General features: G+C 55.7%; 1 protein-coding gene across 7 annotated transcripts in view; it reads left to right on the forward strand.

Moving 5' to 3' along the window:
- Nucleotides 1–10,283: 10,283 nt before the first annotated feature.
- The window catches only part of ADGRL1 (adhesion G protein-coupled receptor L1), a 94,690-nt gene continuing 80,316 nt past the window's right edge, over nucleotides 10,284–24,657 (forward strand). For 5 of the 7 annotated variants that reach the window (XM_043532836.1, XM_043532837.1, XM_037887925.2 and 2 more), the window contains exon 1: nucleotides 10,284–11,312. The gene's annotated coding sequence lies outside the window, so the exon portion shown is untranslated. The remainder of the gene's footprint in view (nucleotides 11,313–24,657) is intronic. The other 2 variants (XM_037887930.2, XM_043532838.1) reach the window with 1 other exon arrangement.

Consider the following 24,657-nt stretch of genomic DNA (forward strand, 5'->3'; position numbering starts at 1 on the left):
GAGGTTCAAAAGGCACCTCCCTGGCGCCAGGACAAGTCCCCTGCCAAACTTCCGATCCCTGCTCCCACGCAGCGGGGCGCGAGGCCTTCTCAATGAGGCAGCCCCAGGAATTATTGTAACTGGGGCAAACCAATGTGTTTGTTAACCTCGTTCTTGGAAATGGCTCCACCAATTTAGCTGAAACTTTCCAGAAAAATTCGGGCGGGGGCAGACACCCAGCTTGGAGAAATTCAGGCCAAAGGGTCGAGGTCTGGCAACATTGTAAACGTCTGAAAACAGGTCTCCGAAAGGAAAGTCTCAGCAGCCTTAACTATAGGCACGGCTGGCGCTGTCTATAATTTTTGGACCCTGTAAAGGCTCCAGTTCACTCTCCTGAAATCCAGCCCAGGTTTTGTGCCCATTATGCCTTCGTGCCTCATGCCCAGAGGAGCTGTCTTGAGGAGGCAGAGCACCAGAAAGCCTCAGTCAGGGATGAGGACCCCAGAGTGCTAGGTGCTGTACAGTATTTATTAGGTTATTACGGCCACACCTAGGCACCCCAGTCATGGACCAGGATCACACCGTGCTAGGTATTGCACATTTATTAGCTGTGTTACCGTAACACCTAGGAGCCCCCATCTTGGACCGGGATCACCCTGTGCAAGGCGTGGAACAGGCTAACAGAGGGAGTTTGCCTGGGATCTGTCCCGAGAGGAGGTACGCTAAGGGCTGCATTGGGGGGCTGTGTTGGTGAGTATCTGAGTGTCTGTTGAGGGGACAGTTTGTCAGTTTGACCGTGTGCTTGATTGGTTGAAAAGTGTGAATTGGGAGTGCTTTGGTCCAGGTGAGCCTTGAGTGGGCCTGACTGTTATAAAAAGCCAGACAGCTGTGAACCAGCTGAGCAGCGAACAGCGGAGAGGCTAACAGAGGGAGTTTGCCTGGGGAGAGCCCTCTGAGGCTTTCATCGTGCGGGCTTTTCTGAGTAATTACTACAACAGCTGAGGAAGCTCGTAGAAGGAAGGTAATATGGATGGGGAGTGGTCAGCTGTTGTGACCTGCACTGGATGTGCCATGTTTGTCTTCTTCCATAGGACATAAGCGACTTTGTCTGGAAGAGAAGGTTCAAGGTCTGGAGAAACAAGTATCGACCCTGCGTTGCATAAGAGAAACTGAAGATTTCCTGGACAGCCGTCGGGATATGCTTCTACGGGCACAACGTTCTGAAGAATCAGAGCAGGCTGTGCAGCGGGGACAGGAGGACGGGGAAGAAATTTGGCAGCATGTGACCTGCAGAAGAAGAAAGGGGAGAATCCATGTACCAGCAACGCAGATACAGGTAAGCAACCGTTTTCATGTTCTCTCCACAGGTACTAATGCGGAGAGTGGACTAGATGATACAGCTGAGGGAAGGGAGCAGAAGGAGACTCCACCAATTGGAAGGCATGAGATGCACTGTCCTAGGGTTGGGGGTTCCACGACCACCTCTCCCAAGAGAAGGAGGCGGGTGGTGGTGGTCGGGGACTCTCTCCTCAGGAGGACTGAGTCATCTATCTGCTGCCCCGACCGGGAAAACCGAGAAGTCTGCTGCTTGCCAGGAGCTAGGATTCACGATGTGACGTAGAGGCTGCCGAGATTCATCAAGCCCTCGGTTCGCTACCCCTTCCTGCTTCTCCACGTGGGTGCCAATGATACTGCCAAGAATGACCTTGAGCGGATCACTGCAGACTACGTGGCTCTGGGAAGAAGGATAAAGGAGTTTGAGGCACAAGAGGTGTTCTCGTCCATCCTCACTGTGGAAGGAAAAGGCCCAGGTAGAGACCGTTGAATCCTGGAAGTCAACGAATGGCTACGCAGGTGGTGTCGGAGAGGAGGCTTTGGATTCTTTGACCATGGGATGGTGTTCCAAGAAGGAGGAGTGCTAGGCAGAGATGGGCTTCACCTAACGAAGAGAGGGAAGAGCATCTTCGCAAGCAGGCTGGCTAACCTAGTGAGGAGGGCTTTAAACTAGATTCACTGGGGGAAGGTGACCAAAGCCCTGAGGTAAGTGGGGATGTGGGATACTGGGAGGAAGCACGAGCAGGAGAGCACAAGAGGAGAGGTCTCCTGCCTCATACTGAGAAAGCCAGATGATCAGCGAGTTATCTTAAGTGCCTATAAACAAATGCAAGAAGCCTGGGAAACAAGCAGGGAGAACTGCAAGTCCTGGCACAGTCAAGGAATTATGATGTGATTGGAATAACAGAGACTCGGTGGGATAACTCACATGACTGGAGTACCGTCATGGATGGATATAAACTGTTCAGGAAGGACAGGCAGGGCAGAAAAGGTGGCGGAGTTGCATTGTATGTAAGGGAGCAGTATGACTGCTCAGAGCTCAAGTATGAAACTGCAGAAAAACCTGAGTGTCTCTGGATTAAGTTTAGAAGTGTGAGCAACAAGGGTGATGTCCTGGTGGGAGCCTGCTATAGACCACCGGACCAGGGGGATGAGGTGGACGAGGCTTTCTTCCGGCAACTTATGGAAGTTACTGGATCGCAGGCCCTGGTTCTCATGGGAGGCTTCAATCACCCTGATATCTGCTGGGAGAGCAATACAGCGGTGCACAGACAAGCCAGGAAGTTTTTGGAAAGTGTAGGGGACAATTTCCTGGTGCAAGTGCTGGAGGAACCAACTAGGGGCAGAGCTCTTCTTGACCAGCTGCTCACAAACAGGGAAGAATTAGTAGGGGAGGCAAAAGTGGATGGAAACCTGGGAGACATGACCAGTTCAGGATCCTGACACAGGGAAGAAAGGAGAGCAGCAGAATACGACCCTGGACTTCAGAAAAGCAGACTTTGACTCCCTCAGGGAACTGATGGGCAGGATCCCCTGGGAGAATAACATGGGGGGGAACGGAGTCCAGGAGAGCTGGCTGTATTTTAAAGAATCCTTATTGAGGTTACAGGGACAAACCATCCCGATGTGTAGAAAGAATAGTAAATATGGCAGGCGACCAGCTTGGCTTAACAGTGAAATCCTTGCTGATCTTAAACACAAAAAAGAAGCTTACAAGAAGTGGAAGATTGGACAAATGACCAGGGAGGAGTATAAAAATATTGCTCGGGCATGCAGGAGTGAAGTCAGGAAGGCCAAATCACACTTGGAGTTGCAGCTAGCAAGAGATGTTAAGAGTAACAAGAAGGGTTTCTTCAGGTATGTTAGCAACAAGAAGAAAGTCAAGGAAAGTGTGGGCCCCTTACTGAATGAGGGAGGCAACTAGTGACAGAGGAAGTGGAAAAAGCTAATGTACTCAGTGCTTTTTTTGCCTTTGTCTTCACGAACAAGGTCAGCTCCCAGACTACTGCACTGGGCAGCACAGCATGGGGAAGAGGTGACCAGCCCTCTGTGGAGAAAGAAGTGGTTCGGGACTATTTAGAAAAGCTGGGCGAGCACAAGTCCATGGGGCCGGATGCGCTGCATCTGAGAGTGCTAAAGGAATTGGTGGATGTGATTGCAGAGCCATTGGCCATTATCTTTGAAAACTCATGGCAATCGGGGGAAGTCCCGGATGACTGGAAAAAGGCTAATGTAGTGCCCATCTTTAAAAAAAGGAAGAAGGAGGATCCTGGGAACTACAGGCCAGTCAGCCTCACCTCAGTCCCTGGAAAAATCATGGAGCAGGTCCTCAAGGAATCAATTCTGAAGCACTTAGAGGAGGGGAAAGTGATCAGGAACAGTCAGCATGGATTCACCAAGAGCAAGTCATGCCTGACTAACCTAATTGCCTTCTGTGACGAGATAACTGGCTCTGTGGATGAGGGAAAAGCAGTGGACATGTTATTCCTGGACTATAAGGTGGATAGAAAGCTGGCTAGATTGTCGGGCTCAAAGGGTAGTGATCAATGGCTCCATGTCTGGTTGGCAGCCGGTATCAAGTGGAGTGCCCCAAGGGTTGGTCCAGGGGCTGGTTAATATTTTCATTAATGATCTGGAGGATGGCGTGGATTGCACCCTCAGCAAGTTTGCAGATGACACTAAACTGGGAGGAGTGGTAGATACGCTGGAGGGTAGGGATAGGATACAGAGGGACCTAGACAAATTAGAGGATTGGGCCAAAAGAAATCTGATGGGGTTCAACAAGGACAAGTGCAGAGTCCTGCACTTAGGACGGAAGAATCGAATGCACCGCTACAGACTAGGGACCGAATGGCTCAGCAGCAGTTGTGCAGAAAAGGACCTAGGGGTTACAGTGGACGAGAAGCTAGATACGAGTCAAGAGTGTGCCCTTATTGCCAAGAAGGCCAATGGCATTTTGGGCCGTATAAGTAGGGGCATTGCCAGCAGATCGAGGGACATGATCATTCCCCTCTATTCGACATTGGTGAGGCCTTACCTTGAGTACTGTGTCCAGTTTTGGGCCCCACACTACAAGATGTGGAAAAACTGGAAAGCGTCCAGCGGAGGGCAACAAAAATGATTAGGGGACTGGAACACATGACTTATGAGGAGAGGCTGAGGGAACTGGGATTGTTTAGTCTGCGGAAGAGAAGAACGAGGGGGGATTTGATAGCTGCTTTCAACTACCTGAAAGGGGGTTCCAAAGAGGATGGCTCTAGACTGTTCTCAGTGGTAGCGGATAACAGAACAAGGAGTAATGGTCTCAAGTTGCAGTGGGGGAAGTTTAAGTTGGATATTAGGAAAAACTTTTTCACTAGGAGCGTGGTGAAGCACTGGAATGGGTTACCACTTTTGTAAAGCACTCTGAAACCTACTGATGATAAGACCTAAGAAGTGTTGCTATTCCACCTCCTCTCTGCTAGCAATGCATATGCTAGGGTTGAAAAACACACATTGATTAAATAATGTCATTAACCAATTACATCTGCTAGGTTTCTCCCTGTTCTCTGGCTTTGTATTCCTTAGCTAAAGTATGGAGTGAAGAATCACTATACACTGATGAGTTTTGTTAGCCAGAATAGCATGGAAAGCAGATAAGAAATCACAGAAAGCAAAAGGAGATGGTTAGATGATAGGCGTTTACAATATCAAAATTGAACTCTGCATGGGAAGTTACCATTTGTCAAGAGCTAATAAATCAGTTCCATTTGTTCATGGTCTTGGCACAACTCTGTTACACAGACAAACTTTGATGGCAGTTCTATACTACTCTGGCATCAGCATGAAGCTATGGATCTTTAAACATGGATCCAGTATTTAATTTGTGCCAGGGCTTGCCAGGGCTGAGCCCCAGAAGCTCTAGGTTGGCAGTTCAGAGCCCCAGGGCCTCTGTCCTTGCTGCAGCAGTTATGAAAATAACAATTTTTGCTTGAGCCCCAGCACCTAACTGCTTGCGCGCATTTCTTTATTTGTCTCCAGTCAAGCTGATCTGTCAGTTCCACCAAACCATCCTAAAGGAGAATTTGGACATTTAGACAAGTGTCTAAATGATCAAAAAATGTTAATTCAGTTCAGAATGACCATGTCTAGCGGATACTTCTAGCCAAGTTGTGCCAGTTATACATGCCCAACTTTATTACACGTTAATCCAAAAAATACATGCCGGCAATCATTTTGAATCTATTCTAATTTCGCTGGAATTTCACCCATACTGGGTGCTTTTATGCCACTTTAACCAAAGTTTCAGGCAGTGGTAAAATCTTTATCTTACAAGTCCGTTCCTCTGAGAAGTTGTCTAGGAATTGCCCGCACCCTTTATACCAAAATCTGTGGGACTTCGAAACTGAACTCTCGGAACTCAGGGTTTTTTGCAGTAACTTTTGCTGTAGGGAAGCCCAGTTTCCTGTTAGAAATAGGCTTAGCTAGGGCTTGTCTATACTCCAGGTTATGTTGGTATAACTTGTGTCGCTCAGGGAGGTGAATAAGCTGCGTTGCCGTAGCACTTCTAGTGTAGACTGGCCCCTAGTGCGATGAGTTTCTCCCAGAGCTCTCAATGAGTGTAAGTTCTAGACACATGTGAGTGAAACACAAGCTCACGTCCTGTGTTCAGACAGCTGTAATTCAGGTCCGGACTCTCAAAGAAGCATTTAGCTTAACATAACCGAGTCATAGAATCATAGAAGATCAGGGTTGGAAGGGACCTCAGGAGGTCATCTAGTCCAACCCCCTGCTCAAAGCAGGACCAACCCCAACTAGTCGCTACGTAGGGAAACAATACAAAACCTTGTTTTGCGACTTCTCCGTTGGAGCTGGCATGATGGGCTGCATTTCCAGGTCCCTGTTGCAATGACTCAAGATTAGAGCTGGGCAAACATTTTCAACCAACCCTTTTTTCCAGGAAAAAATACAGAGTCAGCAACAGCAAAATGTTTCGTGAATTCATGCCTCCTCCTCCTCCTCCCTGGCTTTAAAGGTCCTGGAGGTTCTAGGCAGCTCTCCCAATCTGCCCCAACCTCTTGGTGTCAAGGGCATACGGTCAGGAGACAGCTGATCTCCCTTCCCTCCCCGCGTGCTGGAGTTGGGACTGCACTTTGGTTCCTAGGCTTGATTCTCCACAGGCTTCCCGCAGTTCCCTATTAGATCTTCTACACACCTCACTGGCCCAAGAATTCATCTCTGCACTTTATTTTTAATGCATTTAGTTGGCTTTCTTTCTTCTTCCGAAGTGCCCAGGTCTCACATCCATATAAAACAGGCTTCATATAATGGTTGGGTCTAGCTGAAGCTTGGTCTTTTCTCAGTAGCTGTCTGGCGCTCAGATTTCTCTCGAGAAAATTAACACAGATTCCTGCTGCTTCAGATTGTTTTGGGACCTCACCCAAAAAAACCTCTCTAAAAGACAAACTCAGAATGTTTCGTGTCAACATTGTCCAGATGAAATCTTTCAATTCTTTGGCTCAATTCTTCATTCAGCCCTGAAATGAATTTTTTGCTACGTTTCCATTTGCGGAAAATTTCAAAACAATTCAGTTTCCATTTGACCCAAAAGGATTTCGTTTCAGCTGGAATTGACGGCGAAACGAAATGCCATTATTTGCCCAGCTCTGCTTGAGACAGAAAGTTCCTTCGGGTGATTCACTCAAGGTGTACGTCTGTATTCTCTATACTCTTCACAGATTTCACAGTGGTCTTCCTGGATCGGACAGAAAGACAGAGTTAATGGGACGCTTGTCAGTGACAAGACTTTAGTTGCTACCCAGCAGGGGGCAGTGTCTCTGGCCAAGCCATGATGGTCCCTGTCACAGGGTCTCTGGTCCATGTGTTTTGGTTTCAGAAAGCAACCTGATGAGCAAAACAGGGCATGGTATCCATTTCTGGCAGAGCACCTGGTTCCTCTTCTTGGCCAAGCTACGGTGAGACAAGCACAACGTGGCCCTGGTGAAGATCTGAAACCTCCACCCAAGGTATGAGTTGTGTCCCTTCTCAGAGAGAAAATGAGCTACCTCCTTTGTGGCTTCTTGCAACATTGTGTCTGAAAGACTCCAGTATTTTCCCTGAAAAAATTCTCAGTTGGCATCAGAGAGTTTGACCATCTGTTGGACGTCTGATGACTAAGCTCCAGCCAGTAACTGAGTCCCACAAGTTACTTCCTGTGGGCCCCTTTGCCGTGGGCTCCTTTGGCCAGATCTGTACAACTCCGTGCTGTTTCCGCCAGCACTCCTGGCTGTCCGCAGCCGTGTCCCGTTTGAGGTTAGTGGGTCTCTTCCCACTCCTGAATGGTTCTGTCTTGGTTTAGTTGCTCATCATGGAGCCACATAAAGTCATTCGACTCATTTGTTCCATCAACAACAATGAGGGAAACACAAAACAGCTCTTCACGCCTCTGTACCAGTATGTGAGAATTCCTCCTGTACCCATATGCCAGAATTCCCCCGTACCAGTATGCAGGATTCCCTCTGAACCGGTACGCCAGGATTCCCTACACCGCAGTGTTGAAGTTAGTAAATTCACTTCCTATATGAAATTCTCTCTTGTGCAGCTGCAAGTCATACAGATCAGGCTGGATAACATTTTGGTGGGGTCCCCTTTAAATATTTACACTTCACATTGGCTTTTTTACATACTACTTGACTGTATCGGCTTCTTTAATACAAAACAAACACCTTTCCGAAATATATGTATCTATACACACAGCTCTGATGTAAAGTAGCTACATATCTACCTGGATTAGTTCAAACTCAGCTTTAACCAAGGTGTGGGAATATATATATATATATATATATGGCAACTGTGTATCTCAAATGACAACAGGGCGAGCATCAGTCCAGGCCACTTAGAATGTCCAGCTGCAGCATCGCAAGTGGCTAAAAAGTCCAATTCTGGAGTGACAGCCTGGGCCCCAAAGTATGCAAACACAAGGCGCAGGGCCAGCGTAGATGCCAGAGCACTACGAGCACTTGAGGCCTGTTACACTTTCCTCTGCTCCCTTCACTTTCCTCCATCTCATCCACCTCTCTGTCGCCTTGGTGCAGCGCAGTGCTCCAGTGGGGCCTGTGGCTTTATATCTAAGGTATCTTATTGATTACTCTTCTATTGCAAACTATTTGCAATCCTTTTTGGGATCAGGTTGCCTGGGAAACTAAACTTCCCTCCAGCTGACTGGATCTGGTACCTTAGAGGATGCTGTTAGACAGCTTTAATGTCTGATATAGTTTTTTATATCTTAATGGATTTCTTCTCAATTGATTTTATCTAGTAATAAAATGACACCTTATGATGCTGGTTCAAATGGCATAGCCTGGCGTTCTGTATCTTTATTACAGATTGATGGGCACAAAGTGTATAAAACAGAAGAAAAAGGTAACTGAGGAAATTACTTTGCAGTTTAGCAGGAGTTTGTGGGTAACCCCAGCTGCTATAGTCACTCCACCTACATCTCCTTGAATCCCCTTCTGGAATACGGGCCAGGTTTTCTCTCCAGACAGCCACATACATGTGCAGTTTAGCCTCCCTTCTGGAATATCTGCCCTGCCATATGTCTATGGGGTCACCCAGGACTGGATTATCCTTAATCCCTTCTGCTAGAGCCCAAGCTCCTGGAATCCAGACCTGGGTTTGCCTTCTTCCAGCTGCCAGTCCTGTGACTTTGTAGGGTCTATTCCTTAATGGAGATATCCAGTCCAGATTTTGACTCCTTTCCACAGCTGATCAGGTGTAGTTTTCCCATCCGTTCCCATGTTGTAGAGTCCAGATCAGGTTTTATCTCATCCTGGCTGTTACTCAGGGGTATCTGCAGCCTACACTCCAGCAGGTGGGATCCAGTCCAGGTTTTGTCTCCTCCCTGCCTCCCGCAGGTGTCTGTGCAGTAGATCTCCAGGGCTGGGAATCCAGACTAGGACCTGCCTCCTCCCCATGGCCAGCCGGGAGGAGTCGGTTTATTCTTTGTCCAGTCCCATGCTCAGGAATCCAGTGCGGATTTTGCACTTTACCTGCTCCAGGTGTATTTCCCACGTCCCTTTCCATGGGTGATACTCGCTTCAGTGTTTTGTGTCCCTCCTCCGCCCCCTCCTCCATCCCCACCAGGTGTATTGCTCCCCTCTCCTTCCAGAGATAGGAACCCAGTCCGAGTTTTCCCTCCTTCCCCTTCCCCCCAGGTGTGCCCCTCCCCTCCAGCCCCTCCTCAATCCACCCCAGCTATTCCCCTCCCCCCAGGTGTGCCCCTCCCTTCCATCCCCTCCTCAGTCCATCCCAGCTATTCCCCTCCCCCAGGTGTGCCCCTCCCTTCCATCCCCTCCTCAGTCCATCCCAGCTATTCCCCTCCCCCAGGTGTGCCCATCCTTTCCATCCCCTCCTCAATCCACCCCAACTATTCCCCTCCCCCCAGGTGTGCTCCTCCTTTCCATCCCCTCCCCAATCCACCCCAGCTATTCCCCTCCCCCCAGGTGTGCCACTTTCCTCCTTCCCCCCTGAATCCACCCCAGCTATTCCCCTCCCCCCAGGTGTGCCCCTCCTTTCCATCCCCTCCCCAATCCACCCCAGCTATTCCCCTCCCCCCAGGTGTGCCCCTTCCTTCCATCCCCTCCCCAATCCACCCCAGCTATTCCCCTCCCCCCAGGTGTGCCCCTTCCTTCCATCCCCTCCTCAATCCACCCCAGCTATTCCCCTCCCCCCAGGTGTGCTCCTCCTTTCCATCCCCTCCCCAATCCACCCCAGCTATTCCCCTCCCCCCAGGTGTGCCCCTTTCCTCCTTCCCCCCTGAATCCACCCCAGCTATTCCCCTCCCCCCAGGTGTGCCCCTTTCCTCCTTCCCCCCTGAATCCACCCCGGTTTTTCCCTCCCCCCAGGTGTGCCCCTCCCCTCCCTCCCACCTTCCCCAGACTCCACTCCGGCTTTTCCTCCCTCCCGTCTCGCTGAGCCCTAGCGCTGAATGAAGCCCCTGGCGCCCCATTGCTGCCCGGTGCCCGGACCGTGCCGTGCCGCGGGGCGCTCCGCAGCCGCCCGGCCGAAGGACGGAGGGGGAGGCAGAGGGGCGCTCGCACCCCACCGTACGCCTGCGCCCGGCTGGCGGCTGCTGCCTGGTGCGGAGCAGGCGTGACCTCCCGGCCAGCCTCCCATCCCTGCAGCCCGGGACCCTGCCTCCCAGCCTCACCCCGGGGTGCCGGCGGCCGAGGGGCACCGATCGCGGGGCTACCGAAGGGGCGGAAGAGCGGGGAGCTGCCCTGCGCCCCCCTCCCGGCGCTGCGGGGGGGGCGACGGTGGCGGAGCCCAGCGGGGCTGCCCGGCTGCGAGGTCCGGGAGACGGCGACCCCCGGAGGAAGAGAAACGCCCCCGAACCTCCCCCCTGCTCCGTGGAATTGCGGGGTCCCCCCACCCCGCCCCGCGTGTGCGCGGGCAGGGCTGGCGGCGCTGATTTCGCTTGCACGCTGGCTCCCCAGTATGCCCGGACTGCCTGTCACGCGTGGATCTAGCCAGAGACACCCCCCGGCCGCGCTGGAGCGGACTGGGCGCCCGGCGGAGACTTCCTGAGAGCCGGGGGGTTGTTTTTTTTTTGGAGCGGGGGGATCGGGGTTATTCGGAGGCGGGGAGGGCCGGCTTGGACGATTTTTCTCCCCCTTCCTCTGCTGTGTTTGTGTGCGGGGGAGGGGATCCTTTCGGAGCAGCATCCAGCGGGGAGGAAAACGAGCCACCCGAGGACACCCCCGCCCCGGCACACTGCAGGGCAGAGGATCCGGAGCGATCCGCGCCAGCTTGGAGCCGACCCCCGAATCCAGCCCTAGCTCGGCAGACGCTGCCCACCGATCTCCATCGCTCGCTCGCTCCGATTTCGTAACACCTTGTGGGGGGGGGAGGGAGGGCGAGGGGGGGCAAGGAAAGCGAAATGTCTCGAGCCGGAGTGGAATTGGACTAGCTGAATGGAGCAGCCCGCTGGAAGGAGAAGTGAGGCTGGATCGCTAAAGGTAAGTCACTGGCTTGATTGTTTCTCGACTGGTGTGTGTGTGTGGTGGTGGTGGGGGGGGTAGATCTGACAGCCCCCCCCCCAGGTAAATAACCGATCCATTGACCCTCTCTCGCTTTGGGTTCTGTGCTAAGCTGCAGGGAGATGGGGAGGGGGCCGGGGGGGGAGAGGTGAGCGGGGGGGCAGGAAAAGGGGGAGAGGGAGGGTTGGGGCGATGGGAATGGCAGAGCGATCAGATCTCTGGAAATATGGACCCCCCCCATTGCTCAGATACCTTTCCCCCCCAAGCTGGAATAGAGGGGGGGGCTGTCATCTGTTTGGTGTTTTTTCCCTCCTCCTGTTTTCCCAGACAGGGATCGTTTTGCGCCAGTCCCCGGGAGAGGGAAGGGGGCGGGGGGGGGGGGGGGGGGGACACACGCTTCCTAGCAGCGATGCTCGCAGGAAGGGATGCATCCAAATCCGCCCCCCCCTTTCCTCGGGAGAATTGGTAGCGGGGAGGGGGGCGCCCCTGCGTCTGATCGGTGGGTGCAGCAGACAAAGCCACCTGCCCGGTACCCCGCGATCCGCTCTTACTGCAGTATTTTCTGGTGTGTGTGTGTGGGGGGGGGGGGAATTACCCCTGAGTACCGTAATCTGTGGAGGGGGAGGGCAGAAATAATTCTTCCAGCTCTGGGTGACTCTCGATCCCCTCTCGCTGCGGGGAGATGGGGGGGGGCAGGAATAGATATAGATACAGAACAGCTCGGACAGGGGATTGGGGCAGCCCCCTCCCCCCAGTACGTGTCTTTATGTAACGGGCTTTATCCGGGGGAGAGGGGACACACTTTGTTCATATGTACCCTTCCAAGATGGTAGGATGCGGGCGGAATGGCTAATAAGGGAGGGGTGGGGGCTGTTGCCAGCCGTAGGGTGCGGAAGAGCTGTGCCCAGCGCCCAGCACCCAGCCCTGGGGCCAATCCTGATTTGGGGGGGCGTTGAATTGGCCACCCCCTTAAAATGGGGTGGGGCGCCCCTTTATCCCCCCCCCGACCGGCCTGTGTGGCTGGAACCGGGGCGGCCTCACCTTTTGGCGCGGGGGAGGGGCCCGATCCTGCTCCCCTTACACGGGGGGGAGGGGTAGGTTCTGCTGTCTTCCCCTTCCCCCACGCCCAGTAAATGGGGAAGGGACTCCATGGTGCGGGGAAGGATTCGGCCCCCTTGGCATGTCTCAATCCGGATTGACGTCGGAATACAGCAGGATCCGGCCCAGAGAGAAGTAAACAAAGCGAGGAGGCGGTTAATACAGAGAGATCGGAGCCCCTCCTCCCCCACTGCACCCGCAATTATATCACCTCCTTTGCCCACCCCCCCTCACAAAAGCCCTAGACCCCGGTGTACCCCCCCCCACACACACACACACTCAGCCTTGGCCCTGAGATCGGTGGCGCGTCCGACGTGGGTGGGGGTGGGGGTGGCGTACGGGGGGGGGATCTCTGCAGCCGTGGCTGTGTGTGTTGGGTTTCTTTAAAGGATCGAGTCCAAAAATTCCGCCGATGGGGGTGGGGGGGGGACGAGCCCGGGGTGGCTCCTTTAAAGCCCGTTTGGGTTTTGGGGGAGAGGGTCCCCGCATCTCCGGCTGGGTCCGTGGATCTAGTGCACCCCGCTGGGCCGCCTCTGCTGACCTTCCCCCCACCCTCGATTGGGGGGGGGGAAGAAACAGGGTACATAGCTGCTTCCCCCGCACCCCAAAGCGGGGGGGGGGGATGGGACCGGACGCTCTCTGGGGGGCTTAGCCCCAGAGCGAGGATGGCTAGAAGGAGGGAGGGATGGAGGGAGGGAGAGATGGATGAGTGGACAGAAAACCCTGTTACTACGCTCAGCCTCCCGGTTCCCTCACTCCCACCCCCGCCCCAGGTTAATGGCATTTCCTGGATTTCGCCCCCATCTAGGATCTCAAGCCCCCTCCTCCAATTGCAAACGCCCCCCCCCTCCCACCCAAAATCAAATTCGCCCTGGGTTTTCATAATAAAATGGCGATTTGCCGGCGGATGGGGTGGGAGTAATTGCTTCGGGGGGAGGAAATTGAGGATGAGGGGGTTATCGTGGGGGTCCCTGGAGATCTCCCCACACACACACACGCACCCCAACGAGCAGAAGGAGGGCGTGGGATGTTGCAGGAGGGAGCTGGTTGGGGGAGTTGGCCCCCTGCCATCTGCTGGGGAGGTGGTACATGGGGGGCTCCCCCACTGTACCCCCCAGTGGAGGGGACCAATGCCCCAAGATAGGCACACTGTTGGGGAAGGGGGGAGCTTCCCAGTGCCATGCATTGGTCTCTCTGGCTCCCCTCCCCCCCACAAAAGCCTTAAAAATATCCCCTGGCTTCTCCCACCCCAGGGTGGTGGCCGGGGGTGGGGGGTAGATGCCTCTGGAATATTAACCAGGCAGCAGGGCTGGGACCCTGGAGCCCAGTTCACTGCTGGGGAGAGGTTCCTTCGGGAGAGAGATGCTGAATTTTGTCCCATGGTCCCGGCCCCTGGTCAGCCCCCCCTCGTGTCATGACAGCCCTCCCCCCGCCCAAGCTGTCCGGCTCTGGCGATTTGCTTTCTGCCCCCACAGGCAAATTGTGCAGGGGAGGGGCTGCTGGGCCAAACTCCAGCTTGACACCCCCCAGGATGCACAAAACACCACCCCCCCCCAAGCTGGGCAGTGAATATTAAGGCAACACACAGTAATTTGCTCATTGCTTCAGAGGCAGGTTATTGCTGGGTCTCAAGGTGCCCGCTGAGGTCGGGGATGGCTGACCCCATTGCGCCAGTCCCTGCCCTGAAAAACTCCCAGTCTGTACAGATGGGGAGAGGACAGACACTTGTTCCCATTTTACAGATGCGGAAACCGAGGCACAGAGCTAGCTGCAGGGACTGGCCCAAGGTCATGCAGGGAGTCAGTAGCAGAGCCAGGCTGTGAACCCACAAGTCCTGACTCCTTGCCTGGGGTCTTCCTCCCCCACCCCCTCCCGCCAAGGCTTTTGGCATGTGGGGCAGGGAGGGGGCTCCCTGTGGGCTGGGTTGCCCCTCATGCCCTCAGAGTGGGTCACAAGGACCTCCTTGCTGACTGGGGACCTTGGGGGGAGGGGTAACTGGAGCCTCTCCCCAGGAGATATAACTCACAGAGCACCACCCCACCCCTGTGGGAAAGTCCCTCCCATCTGGCCTGACAGAGCTGTTTGGGGGAGGGAGGAGGAGGCTCTGACCTTACAAAGCCCCCCTCCACCACATCTGGATCAGTCCCACTGGTTTGGGGGTGTAGAGGAGAGTTCATAGGAACCAGGATCTGGATCAAACTGAGTTGGGTTCCACAGAACCAGGGAGGGAGTGGAGGCCTGTTTTATCTTAGACTTTGAGTAGGGAGGTGTCTGGATAAACTGGTCTCCAAGCACTGCCCCTGCTAGTTCTGGATCCCGAGCTCCAGAGAGCCAGGACTCCTGGGTTCTCTGCTCCCTGCCCTGTGGTCTGGGGGTTAGAACAGGGGGAGGCTGGCAGCCAGGACTCCTGCAGTCAGTAGCCAGCGGGGGGTGCAATGGGTGGGCAGCCCCAAACTGGCAGAAGAGTGGGGGTGCCAAAGGCAGTGGTGTCTAGCGGCTAGAGAAGTGAGGCACGGGGACTCCTGGGTTCCGTCCCCAGCTCTGGGAAGGCAGTGGTGTCTAGCGGTTAGAGCTGGGGCCCAGGACTCCTGGGTTCTATTCCTGGCTCTTCCGAGGCCAGACCAGCAAACTCACATGGCTGCCAACCAAAGGGCTGCACATCCCCCGGGAAAAGCAGAGGAAGGGAATGTGACTGACGCATGCCTGCTGCACCCCACACACCCTTTGAATACACCCCCCCCCGAACTTCCTTCCCCTTCACAGATGCCGCCCAGCCCCTCAGTCTTTAGGACGCTCCCTACACCATGTGATTCAGCTGTGAGTGCCAATCTCTGCTAATCCCCGCCCGGCACTGCCTGCGAGTGGAGCTGGGACCCCCCGTGCCAGGTGCCCTGTGGCAGCCATAGGACTCCCTGCTCCCCCGCCGGGTCACTTTCCCTTGGTACCACGAGCAGGGGTCCACTGCACAGCCCGAGGTACCAAAGCCTCCTGCTCCCCCGAGTGGCGTAGCCAGGGCACGGCTGGATCATCACTCATGACCCTGCGGTCCCCTCTGGCTGCCCAGCCTGTGCTGCCTGGTGTTGCCACTAGGGGGCTCCCCTAAATCCCAGTCTGGACTCAGCCATGGAGGGTTACACTGCACCCCTGTCAGGTCCTAAAGTGACAGGGTCTTGCTTTCATGGGCGGGGCTAAGATTGGCTCCTCCTCTTGGGAACTGTCCTGGGGCTGGGGTGGGAGGTGAAAATACACCCCCGCTCCTGTGGGTTGAAGTAGGCTGTGTGTGTGCCCTGCTGCCGCCTCCTACCAATCACATCCCTGCTCCATGCCTCAGTTTCCCTTCAGGGACTGTGAGCTTTTTGGGGCAGGGCCTGTCTTTCACTCTGTGTCTGTGCAGCACCCAGCACAACAGGGGCCCTGATCTTGGTCTCTCTAGGAGCTGCCGCAGTAATAATAATTCCAGCTATGGTGGTGAAGTGTAAATGAAGCAGAGGATAAAAGCCTTAGTACTGCTGCAGTGAAGGGCAACTCCCCCGTTTAGCCTGGGCATCTCGATAGGGCTGTGTTCAATGCCGGACGCTTGCAGTGCAGCCCACAGAGCCATATTAGGTGGCACTCGGCAAACATCACCACCTCCCTCCCTGCAGGCAGATTTAGGGGCTGAATTTCCAGTGGGAGCTGGGGTGGGGGCAGCCCTCCAGTGCCCAGTGGGTTAATTGCACAAGGGAAAGGAAGCTTGCTTGTCTGGTGCTAGTTCACATGCAGGAATCACCATCTTGTTTTAGATCAGGGGCCCATCTAGCCCGGTATCCCGTCTGCAACGGTGGCCATAAGGAGACCCCTAGTAGGGTAATTCTAGGACCGCCTGACCCCAAGGAATGTTTCCCCAAATAGTAAGTAGCATTTGGCTCAAGGCTATAGATCCCTGCCCTGCATCTTGGGTCTGTTTTAATTCTTGTTATTGTTCCACGGGAAAGTCTCCTATTCTGTATAATTGTCCAGTTCTTCTTGGAACAGGGGGTTCTGGTGGCAATGAGTTCCACAGGCATCCCCCCCTCCAAGTTCCTGGGCTCAGTGCAGGAGAACTTGGGTAGAGTCCGTGGCCTGGAAGAAGTCAAGAGGTCAGACTGGCTGATCAGAACAGTCTCCCTGAACCTGGAAATCTAGGACTTGGGTTTGCCGAGGCCTTGAGAATTTCACCCCATTATAAAATGCACTGGGTGTTTTCATGACAACCCATAGACTCACAGAAGATTAGGGTTGGAAGGGACCTCAGGAGGTCATCAAGTCCAACCCCCTGCTCCAAGCAGGACCAACCCTGACTAAATCATCCCAAGCCGGGCCTTAAAAACCTCTAAGGAAGGAGATTCCACCACCTCCCTAGGGAACCCGTTCCAGTGCTTCACCACCCTCCTAGTGAAATAGTGTTTTCTAAAATCCAACCTAGACCTGTACGGTCTGAGGTGTGGGGAAAGGGGCTCCCGTGGGGCAGGCTTTGGTGCAGCAGACAAGTGGGCCAGACCCCCAGCTGGTGTCAATCAGCCATCACGCAATGGGAGCTGCCTGGGTATGAGCATCCGCCCTTCTGCTTCTCATGCTGCATCTGCCCGGGCCAGGGGCTGTCCTCTGGCCAGAGCCTGCACCCTGCGCCCACGACCTGTTGTAGTGAATCCACCCCCACCCCCGGGAACGCCCAAAACAGACATTGCAGAAAGAAAAAAACCCCAGGAGCTGAGAGCCCACGGCCTCATCTCAGCCGCCATCTCCCCCTGTCCTGAAGCATCTGCCCTGGGAAGCCAGCCCCGATGCCCCACGCGGGGGTGGGGGTGGGGGTGGAGGGGTGTCATGCCACAGTCAGAGAAGGCAGTTAGCACCCCGGAGCGGAGGGATCCCAGCTGGTTACCAACCCCCGGCCCCCAACACCTCGAGTCTTCATTTCCGGGGGAGACGTTCAATGCCCCCCCCCCCTCCGGCCAGTGCCTGCCATCCAGGGGTGATTCTGCAGACAGACAGGGCCAGGAGGGAGGCGATTTTGGGGTGTGGTTGGCAGAGGTGGCGATTTTAGCCCCAATTCCGGAATCCGGGGGGGCCGATCCGCTCCGCCCTTCTTTTCATGGTTATTATTTAGCCGGCGACAGAGCGGGGGCGTCTGCCATTGGTTTCTGGAGCCGCACTACCTGCCTGGCGCCCAGCTCCGGCGGGCGAGGAGGTGGGGGGGATATTTCCCAGGGGGCCTCCTGCGGTAGTGCTGAATGCATTACGGCCACCCCATCGGCTGATGCACACACATCTCGGGGCCAGCTCCCCGCCCCTGCCCAGGCAGATGATTTTGGGGGGTGGCTCACCAGTTTGGAATCACATCGGGGTGGGGCGCCGGGGGCGGGGGAGGGAGCATCAGACAGCGGGAGAGAGACAGAAATTAGGGATGGGAGAGAACTGCTGGGCTCTGCCTCTCCACGGATCTCCCCATCGCCATGTTATCGGCTCGCTCGCTCCCCCACCCCTGGGCAGGGGAGGAGGCTGGAGCTAGGGGGGCGGCGGGGGGGGCGGCAGTGCCCCCTGGCTTGAAGTGCTTTCCATCACGTACAGGGTTTACAGTTTGGTTCAATGGCTCTCGGCACCCCCACTATACAGATTGTTCCAATGCCGCTGTACCCCCCCATCTCTGTATCTATCCGCCCACCCATCCCCCACCCCACCCCGTCTCCGCCCATCCCCCCCACACCCCTTGATCTCTGTATCTATCCGCCCACCCATCCCCCACCCCACCCCGTCTCCGCCCATCCCCCCATCCCCCACCCACCCCTTGATCTCTGTATCTATCCGCATACCCATCCCCCACCCCACCCCATCTCCGTCCATCCATCCATCCCCCACCCACCCCATCTCTGTATCTGTCCACCCACCTGTCCCCCACCCCACCCTGTCTCCATCCATTCTCCCATCCCCCCCCACACCCCTCGATCTCTGTATCTATCCGCCCACCCATCCCCCACCCCACCCCATCTCTGTCCATCCACCCCCCAACACACCCCTCGATCTCTGTATCTATCTGCCTACCCATCCCCCACCCCACCCCATCTCCGTCCATCCACCCATCCCCCACCCACCCCATCTCTGTATCTGTCCACCCACCTGTCCCCCACCCCACCCTGTCTCCGTCCATTCCCCCATCCCTCCCCACACCCCTCGATCTCTGTATCTATCCGCCCACCCATCCCCCACCCCACCCCATCTCTGTCCATTCCCCCCCCACACCCCTCGATCTCTGTATCTATCTGCCCACCCATCCCCCACCCCACCCCGTCTCCGTCCATCCACCCATCCCCCACCCCATCTCTGTATCTGTCCACCCACCCATCCCCCACCCCACCCCATCTTTGTCCACCCATCCCCCGCACACCCCTTGATCTCTGTATCTATCCGCCCAACCCATCCCCCACCCCACCCCGTCTCTGTATCTGTCCCCCGCATTCCCCCCCACCCCTTGATCTCTGTGTCTATTCACCCATCCATCCCCGTCCCACCCCCCTCTGTATTTGTCTGTCCACCCACCCACCCCTCCATCCACCCACCCCACCTCTGTATCTGTCCATCCCCATATACCACCACCTATTGCTGTACCCAGCTAGGGTGGCCAGACAGCAAGTGTGAAAAATCAGGACCGGGGGGGGGGGGGAATAGACACCTATATAGGACAAAGTCCCACATATCAGGACTGTCCCTATAAAATTGGGACATCTGGTTACCCTAGTACCCACCCACCCTGTTATACCTCCATCTATTTCTGTGTCCACCCATCCACCCCCAGGCACCTCCCTATCTACCTATCTATCTGTCTATCTATCCCCATCCACCCCTCTATCTATCTATCTATCTATCTATCTATCTATCTATCTATCCCCATCCACCCCATCTATCTATCTATCTATCTATCTATCTATCTATCCCCATCCACCCCATCTATCTATCTATCTATCTATCTATCTATCCCCATCCACCCCCTCTATCTATCTATCTATCTATCCCCATCCACCCCCTCTATCTATCTACCTATCTATCTATCTATCTATCTATCCCCATCCACCCCCTCTATCTATCTATCTATCTATCTATCTATCTATCTATCTATCTATCCCCATCCACCCCCTCTATCTACCTATCTATCTACCTATCTATCTATCCCCATCCACCCCCTCTATCTACCTATCTATCTATCTATCTATCTATCTATCCCCATCCACCCCCTCTATCTACCTATCTATCTATCTATCTATCTATCTACCTATCCCCCAAAGATTTGCCCAACAAAACCACATGGATCCTCTTGGATTAAACCCAAGGATGAACCCTGTCCTGTTCCCCGTCTCACCCCATCCCACTGGGGCGAAGGTGCTGGGCCTGCTCCCACCTTGAGGCTGGTTTTAAGCCCTCGAGCGCTCTGAATGCTGTTCTGTTGGGGCGGGGGGCATTGTCTACGCTGGGGGGGGGTGGAGCAAGGTTACAGCAGAGAGAGAGGGAAATGAGGAACTTCACCCCACATTTGCTGTTAGGCCCCCCCCATCTCTCCTCTGGTGCCCATAATCTGCTGCCCTCAGGTCCCTCACTCTCCCTGCTCAGCTTCCCTGATCACGCCCGTGGCCGGGATGAGGTGGATCCCAGCTCGGGATCGGATCTCTCGGACACTAGGGGCCCCTTCAGAGAGCAGGATCCAGCAATTCACCCCAGCAAGGGATCTGCCCCATTGACTCCAACGGAGCGATGCCCAGGGACCTCAGCTGGGGAGCTGGACCCATTGACTTGGGATGAAACAGAGCCGTTCTGAGCTCCTACCCCTGTCAGCCCCCCAGGCCACCCCCTCAGAACCTGCCGCTGGCAGACCATTGGGGTGTTGTTTAGATATCTGCAGCATTTAGGTTCCAGCTGAGATCGGGGGCCCCGCTGGGCCGGGTGCTGCCCGGAGCCCGAGATCGGGGGCCGCGCTGGGCCGGGCGCTGCCCAGACATGCAATGAGAGACTGTCCCTCCCTGACCCAAAGAGTTTCCAGTTTAAACAAAGGGAGGATTATCTCCCTTTTGTAGGTGGAGAAACTGAGGCACAGAGCGGTGAAGCCTCTGGTCCAAAGTCACCCAGTGAGTCAATGGCAGACCCAGGAACTGAACCCAGACCTCCTGAGTCCCAGCCTAGCACCATGAGACCCTCCCTCCTCTTTTTCTGAGCACATGGCCCTGGCAAGATGCTTTAGCCCATTGTCTTTCCTGCCTCCCCCTCCACAGCCCCATGGAGCAGAGCAACGGGCCCATCTCACCCTGTATCTTGTCTCCACGATGGCTGGGGCTGTCACCTTTCTCCCAGCAACTGGTTGAGGCTCTCTGCAGACTCAGGCAGGCGCTGACACCAGTGACCTTCAGATCATTCCGATGGTGACACTGAGTCACCCCAGAAGTAGAGGCCCTGGGAGCTGGCCCATAGCTGGGGATCTGGCCCCGTCGACTCCAGCAGAGTGACACAGCTTTACACCCGTTGGGGATCCAGCCCATTGACTACAGGGGAGCTAGGGGTCGGTTCTGCCAGCCGGGGAGTAGGCCAGGGTGCGCTCCCCGTTACGTGTGTCCAGCGGTTGAGATGAGCAGCACTAGAGAAATGGCTGAGATAATTCTTGTCCCTCTGCCATCTTCCATCATCTCTCACCGCTCCTCATTCAATCACCCTCCCCACCCTCCGTCCCCCGTCCCGTCCCCCCTGCCCCTCTGTGGTTTCTCCACACACCCCTCCCGCCCCCTCCCTCCAGCCGTGGCATTGCCCGTCTCGCAGCCCAGCTCCCGTCCAAGGCAGTGGCTAATTGATATGATAACCCAGCGCAGACTTGATTAGGGAGATAATTGGCTGGTGCCGGGCCGGGAAGCACGGTCCCCGTTTAATTTGGCCGGAGTCCACAAGGGCTGTAAGAGTTTGGAAAATGCCCTAATCGAATTTCAGCCCAAGGAAACCCAACCCCCGACCCGGGCACCGTGCTGGATTTGGCCGCTCGTACGGGGGCACAGAAGTGGCTTTGGGCTGCATGCAGCAGCTCCCTCTAGGGCTGAGGGCTGTGGGGCAAGAGCCCTGGGAGTGCCGCTCCCTAGAGGACGATGCACCTGCTCGGGGACCAGAAGATTGAAGGTTCGAATCCTGGTTCTGCACTTGGGATTTTTCACCTGCCAGCTGTGATTGTCGCAGCTTCATTCCCGCTTCCTCTTGGCTTCTGGTGTGTTGTCCCAAAGCCATAGGAGGAGGTACAGCTGAGGACAAACCCAGGAGTCCTGATTCCCATCCCGCCCCTGCTCTAACCATTAGACCTCACTCCCCTCCCAGAGCTGGGGATAGAACCCAGACGTCCTGACTCTCAGCCCTGCCCCCAACCACTAGAACCCCCCTCCCCCAAGCCAGGGGAGAACCCAGGAGGTTCACATAAGAGGATAATAGCCTACTACTGCTGCCAGTGAAGAGAGTTCCCCGTTTAGCTGAAGTAGTAGAACCCCGCTGGGAGTGCTGTTTGGCATTCAGGGCCTAGATCTTAATATTAGGTGTATTAGGGGGGTGCCAGCCAAGAGTGGGGTGCCAGGTGCTGCAGAGACACTGAGCGAGAGAGTCCCGGCCTCGAAGAGCTGCCAGCCTGAACAGACCTAGGGTGGGTGGAGAAACTGAGGCACAGAGAGGGGAGGGGTTTGCCCAAGGTCGCCCAGCCAGGCAGCAGCCAAGCCAGGAATAAACCCCAGGTTTCATGCCCGAGCATCCCCGCCCACTAGGCCTCACAGCCACGGCCTGCGCTGCTTTGCGCCTGTGTTGTCTCAGCGGTCGGAGCGGTTAAGCTAAGGCCAGGGGCAAACATAAACGCAGCCTCCAGCACGCACAGCTCCTGGTGTCCCCCCAGACCCCTGCCACCGTTCAGCTGGGCCTCTGCATGACACTGGCCCTTTAAGACTCCAGGGTCATTGAGTGGCAGGGAAGCCTGTGAAGCAGGACTATAAAAATTGACCAACGCTGAGCGAGGGGAGTCCCTGCAAAAGCCAGCCGGGGGCTGTGTGTATTATCGATGGTTAATTAGCTGCGCGTGGCCCATCAGAGGGCCCCAAAGCGCTTCTCAGACAGGACTGAGCCAATGCTTGTGAGCTCAGAGTCAGTGCTGTCGCACGGGGAGGGAAACTGAGGCACGGGACGAGGAAGTGACTTGCCCAAGGTCATGCAGAAAGGCGCAGCTTGCGAGGAAACCTAGGAGTTCTGATCCCCAGCCCCCCCCCCATCTAACCACTAAACACCACTCCCCTCCCAGAGCTGGGGACAGAACCCAGGAGTCCTGGCTCCTCCCACCACCACTACCCACTCAACTTCATTCACCTCCAGCACAACGGGGCCCTGATCTCGGTTGGAGTCTGTGCAGTGCCCGGCACAACTGGGCCCTGATCTCAATCAGGGTCTGTGCAGTGCCCGGCACGATGCGGCCCTGATCTCGGTCGGGGTCTGTGCAGCGCCCGGCACAATGGGGGCCCTGATCTCGGTCAGGGTTTGTGCAGTGGGGTGCTGACGATGGTGGGTCTGAGTCCAGTGCTGCCCGCATGGTGTGGGCAGCCGTTCGCAATCCAGTCACGCCCCCTCCCCAGGGAATGGCTCGCGGGCCCACGCCGTCCTGTATCACAGCCACGGGGCCCTGCCATGGGCCTGGCGGGGCCCCTGGGCACAGGTTCGCTCTCCTGCAGGGCGGGTTCCGGGCCCTGTCGCTGGATCAGGAGCTAGAAAGGAACCGGACAGATCTGCAGGGTTGTTCCCCACTTCATCAGGGTTTCTAGGAGCAATGGAGACTTTCCCCCCACTTGACTTCCCAGGACATTAATTAGGTGTGTTATGGTAACATCTAGAGACCCCAGCTGAGATCAGGGCCCCATTGTGCCGGGCGCTGCACAGATCCCAGCTGAGATCAGGGCCCCATTGTGCCGGGCACTGCACAGACCCCAGCTGAGATCAGGGCCCCGTTGTGCCAGGCGCTGCACAGACCCCAGCTGAGATCAAGGCCCCGTTGTGCCGGGCACTGCACAGTCCCCAGCTGAGATCAGGGCCCCGTTGTGCCAGGCGCTGCACGGACCCCGACAGAGATCAGGGCCCCGTTGTGCCGGGCGCTGCACGGACCCCTACAGAGATCAGGGTCCCGTTGTGTCGGGCGCTGCACAGACCCCAGCTGAGATCAGGGCCCCATTGTGCCAGGCGCTGCACAGACCCCAGCTGAGATCAGGGCCCCGTTGTGCCAGGCCCGGCACAGCCCCTGCCCCAGAGAGCTGACACTTTACATAGACAAGTGGTGGAAGGTGAAACTGAGGCACAGAGAGGGGAAATGAATTTCCCAAGGTACCTAGCGGGTCAGAGGTGGAGACAGAACCCAAGTGTCCTGCGTCCCAGGCTACTGGCTCCTGATGCCTCCTTTTATGGATGGAGGGGGAATCTCTCTGTCTCATCCTGTCAGTTTCAGCCCTGTTGCAGCCTGGGGTTTGTAGTTCCCAGGGGTTCCGGGCATTAGGTTCCCAGCTAGATGAGGACAGTGCAGAGGAGGGGCAGAGTTAAGGGTATCTGGGCAACCTTTGAACTCCCCATTTCTGCCCTTGGGCTGGCGCATATCGTCCATGGGCAGCTCTGAGTTCTCTGCCCATTGCAGCCACCAAGGGGACGGGCATTTGCCCAGTGTCAATCTTCAGTCCCCTCTCGTGGCCACTTGGCACAACAGGACAAAAACCTACTGCCGCAGCTGGGTGGAGGCACCTGTCTGTTAGCTCGTGATGCTGGTGGTGCTTTTGGGGTTCCAGGCTTGTTGACGACCCAAGCAGGGAGCAGCCTGGCACCAGTACAGCTAATTAGACCCTTTTCCTGCCCCCCGGCCTGTGAGCTGAAAGCAGGGATCCCGACCTCACAGGTCATTGCCACCTGCCCCACACCCTTAATGCTGGATTCATTATTTAAAAGCAGGGTGGAGAGAAGAAGGAAAGCAACCTTCATTATCATATCGAGAAAATTACCCCCATCCCCCTAACTAGCAATTTTCCTGCCACATAGTTCAGCGCTGACTAGCCCATTAATTATAGAGATGAAAAATCATTTGGAAACCAGGAAAGGAAACTAATTGGCTCTTCCCCCAGCTAAAACGAGCCGGTGCTAGCTGGAGAGGGGAGCAGGGATCTCGGTCACGAGAGGGTCCCGACAGGGT

Source organism: Chelonia mydas, chromosome 20, assembly GCF_015237465.2.
Source record: "Chelonia mydas isolate rCheMyd1 chromosome 20, rCheMyd1.pri.v2, whole genome shotgun sequence".
Lineage (NCBI taxonomy): Eukaryota > Metazoa > Chordata > Testudines > Cheloniidae > Chelonia > Chelonia mydas.